This window comes from Bos grunniens, chromosome 1 (assembly GCF_055505025.1).
Source record: "Bos grunniens cultivar Pamir isolate PY7600 chromosome 1, Bosgru_T2T1.0, whole genome shotgun sequence".
Lineage (NCBI taxonomy): Eukaryota > Metazoa > Chordata > Mammalia > Artiodactyla > Bovidae > Bos > Bos grunniens.
This window is the reverse complement of record NC_141165.1, coordinates 60,489,883-60,494,819: the sequence shown is the minus strand read 5'-3', so window position 1 is coordinate 60,494,819 and position 4,937 is coordinate 60,489,883.

The window sequence follows — 4,937 nt, the reverse complement described above, 5'->3', positions numbered from 1 at the left end:
AGGAGCCCGGAGGGCTACAGTCCATGGGGTTGTAAAGAGTCAGACACTACTAATGCACATGCACACAAAAAAAACAAAAACCGACTACCACTAGACCAGTCTTACAAGAAATGTTAACGGGAATCCTTTAAATTGAAATAAAGGGATACAGTAGACAGTACACTGGACAGTAACTTAAGAAGAAATAAAGATCTCCAGTGAAGGTGAATACATGGACAAATATAAAAGCAATTATTGCTTTTTTCTGCAATTATTATTATTGCAATTTTGGTTTATAACTATTTTTATTTTCTAAGATGGAAATTTATAGCTACAAAAGCATCCATTAAAAAAGATCTCAAACTCTGAGAAACTAGAAAAACAAACTAAACTCAAAACTAGTAGAAGGAAATAATATAGATTAGAGTGGAAATAAATAAAATAAAAACTATAAAAAGAAAATCAATAGAAATCAAAAGTTGGTTCTTTGAAAAGATCAACAAAATTAACAAACCTTTACCTATATTGACTAAGGGGAAAATAAAGACTCAAATTCCTAAAATCAGAAATGAAAATAGGAACATTTTAAACTATTTTACAGAAATAAAAGGATTTTGAGGATGCTATGAACAACTGTATGCCATCAAATTAGATAAACTAGATGAAACTGACAAATTCCTAGAAACAAATGAACTATTGAAAGTGACTCATGAAGAAACAGGAGACAGATAAAACCTATAACTACTAAGGAGATTAAATCAGCAATCAAAACCTCCCAACAGAGCAAAGCCTAGGACCAGATGGCTTCATTGGTGAGTTCTGTCAAATATTGCAAGAAGAATTAACACCAATCCTTCTCAAACTCTTCCAAAAAAATCAAAACAGAGAGAACAATTTCTAGGTCACTTTATGATGCAGGATTAACTTAATACCAGCTACAAAGATGGGGCTTCCCTGGTGGCTCAGAGGTAAAGAATCCACATGCAGCAGGAGACGCAGGTTTGATCCCTAGGTTAAGATGCCCTGGAGGAGAGGATGGCAACCCACTCCAGTATTCTTGCCTGGAGAATCCCCTGGTCAGAGGAGCCTGGCAGCGTACAGTCCATAAGGTTGCAAAGAGTCAGACAGGAGTGAAGCAACTGAACATGCAAGCAGGCAACAACAAAGACACTACAAAATAACCAACAAAAAACTACAGGCCAGTATCCCTTGTGACTTGCTACTAACATCCATGAATTTAACAAACCAAATTCAGCGTATTCAGTTCACTCACTCAGTCGTGTCCAACTCTTTGTGACCCCATGGACTGCAGCACGCCAGGCCTCCCTATCCCTCACCAACTCCTAGAGCTTGCTCAAATTCATGTTCATCAAGTCGGTGATGCCATCCAACCATCTCATCCTCTGTCATCCCTTCTCCTCCTGCCTTCAATCTTTCCCAGCATAAGGATCTTTTCTAATGGGTCAGTTCTTCACATCAGGTGGCCAAGATATTCAAGCTTCAGCTTCAGCATCAGTCCTTCCAATGAATATTCAGGACTGATTTCCTTTACAATTGACTGGTGTGATATCCTTGCAGTCTAAAGGACTCTCAGGAGTCTTCTCCAACACCACAGTTCAAAAGCATCAATTCTTCAGCACTCAGCTTTATGGTCCAACTCTCACATCCATACATGACTACTGGAAAAACCACAGCTTTGACTAGACGGACCTTTGTTGACAAAGTAATGTCTCTGCTTTTTAATATGCTGTCTAGATTGGTCATAGCTTTTCTTCCAAGGAGCAAGCATCTTTTATTTTCATGGCTGCAGTCACCATCTGAAGTGATTTTGGAGCCCAAGATAATAGTCTGTCACTGTTTCCATTGCTTCCCCATCTATTTGCCATGAAGTGACGGGACCAGATGCCATGATCTTCGTTATTTGAATGTTGAGTTTTAAGCCAGCTTTTTCACTCTCCTCTTTCACTTTCATCAAGAGGTTCTGTAGTTCCTCTTCGCTTTCTGCCGTAAGGGTGGTATTATCTGCATATCTGAGATTATTATTTCTCTCTGCAATCTTGATTCCAGTTATGCTTCATTCAGCCTGGCATTTCTCATGTTGTCCTCTGAATATAAATTAAATAAGTAGGATCACAATATACAACCTTGATGTATTCCCTTCCCAATTTGGAACCAGTGTATTGTGCCATTTCTGATTCTAACTGTTGCTTCTTGACCTGCACACAGATTTCTCATGGGGGAAGGTAAAGTGGTCTGATACTCCCATCTCCAGAATAATTTTAGGTTATATATAGCCTAAAGAAGAATATTAGGCTACATATAAATGTATGAAATGAACTTGTTGTGCACCTTAAATTTATAGAATGCTGTATATCAAATTATTTCAAATACATAAATAACAACACATTAAAATGATTATACACCATGAACAAGTGAGATTTATTCTTAAAATGCAAAAGACAGTTCAATTTATGAAAACCAAGCAATGTACTATATCATAGGAATAAAATGAAGGGGAAAACTACATTATCATCTCCACTGATACAAAAAAAAAACTTTTGACAAAATTCAGCACTATTTCATCATTTAAAGAAAAAAAAAATTCAACTCGGTATAAAAGGGAGCTTCAAGATGATATAGACCATATATGAAAAAACCACAGCCAACATCATACTCAGAGGTAAAAGACTGAAAGCATTCCCTCTTAGACAAGAGCAAAAACAAGGATGCCTGCTTTCACCACTTCTAGCATTGGAAGTTCTAGTTGGAGCAATTAGACAAGAGAAAGAAACAAAAAGCGTCCAAATTGGAAAGGAAGAAGTAAAAATTATCTCTATTCCCTAGTGATTTGATCTTGGTAGTGATGGTTTTAGTCACTAAGTTGTGCCCAGTTCTTCTGACCCCATGAACAGTGGTAGCCTGCCAGGCTTCTCTGTCCATCAGATTTTTCAGGCAAGAATACTGGAGTGGGTTGCCATTTCCTTCTCCGGGGATCTTCCCAACACAAAGATCAAACCCAGATTTCCTGCATTGCAGATGGATTCTTTCTTTATTGATTGAGCCATCAGGGAAGCCCACCACCATGAAACCACTACCAAGTGATGTGATCTTACACACAGAAAACCCTAAAGGTTACACACACACACACACACACACACACACACACACACACACACAGTTAGCTAATAAAAAAATTTAGTAAAGTTCCAGAATACAGAATCAACACCCAAAAATCAATTGCATTTTCTAAACACTGGCAATAGACAATCTGAAATGGAAACTAACACAAGTCCAATAAGAACTAAAAATATAAACTCTCAGAAGAAAACACAGGGAGAAAGCTTCACGACATTGGATTTGGCAATGATTTCTTGGATATAACACCGGAAGTACAGACAACAAAAGAAAAAATAAATAAAATGAATTTGATCAAAACATAAGGACAATATTGAGAGTGAAAAGACAATCCCAAGAATGGGAGAGGGACTTCCCTGGTGGTCCAGTGGCCAGAACTCCACACTCCCAACACAGGGGACATGGGGTCAGAGAACTAGATCCTGCATGCCACAACTAGATCAGTGCAGTTAAATAAATACATAAATGTATTTTTTTTTAATGGGAGAAAATATTTGCAAATCATATACCTGATAAGGAATTAATACTCTTAACATATAAAGAAGCCTTACAACTCAACAACAAAAAACAACCCAGTTTAAAAATGGGCAAAGAAGCTGGATAGACATCCTTCCAGTTGTATACAGATACAATGGTATATTGTAAAGCCATAAAAAGGAATTAAATTGATACATGCTACATGGTATACCTTGAAAACATTATGCTAAGTGAAACACAATGCTTAATGAGAAACAAAAGGATAAATATTTTGATTCCACTTGTGTATGTGGATTGCCTATAATAGGCAAATTCATAGAGACAGGAAATAGAGGATATCAAGAGCTGGAGGGGGGGTAATAGGGGGTTACTGTTTAATAGGTACAGAGCTGTTTGGGATAGTTAAGTTTTGGATATGGGATGATAATTACACAACACTGTGAATGTACTTAATACCACTGAATTACACTTTAAAATGGTTAAATGCTAAAATTAATGATACGTACATTTTGCCACACACAAAAATATTTGGAGGATATGATAACCAGACTCCTAAGTCCCCAATGATCCCTGCCTCCTGGGGTTCATACCCTGTATAATCTCCTCCAACTGAGTATGGGCTGTACTTTGTGACTGACTTCTAACAAACTGCATAAGGCAAAACAGTATATGACTTAAAAATCTAGATCATAAATGAAATTGCGGCATCACTCTTTCCCTCCTTTGGATCACTCAGTTGGGATGTCACTCATCAGACTTGAAGAGATTCATGGACAGGTTCAAACAGTGGGAACTGAGCTCCTGTCAATCAGTGGCCCTGTGAGTGAGCTGGGAAGCAGATCAGAGCTGTCAAGCTCTCATTCGCCTTCAGCCCCAGGTTAACACCAGAAAAGTACCCTTCTAAGAGCCATCACATTCAGGCAGCCTACTCCTGGACTTCAGCCCCTCAGATACCACGTGTGATCCTTTAAGCTTCTAGCTTTTAAAATAATGTTATATAGTAACTAATACCTGAGGTGGAGGTGAGGAAAGGATGTTAAAGCAAGAATAAACACACATAAAACATCACATAGGGGACTTCCCTGGCAGTCCACTAGTTAAGACTCCATGCTTCCAATGCAGGGTACAAGGGTTAGATCCCTGGTCAGGGAACTATAGTCCCAGATGTTGTGCAGTATGGCCAACAGAATAAAACAAAATCACACAGAATTTCACATTTTACTATTTTTAAAAAGTTCCTAGTCACTTGCTGTGTAATGAATAGACTTTAAAGGAACCAAAGGAGAAAATGTCAATCTTAAGAAACAAGAAAGTTGAGTTCACACAGGATACCAAGAAGGCTTAAA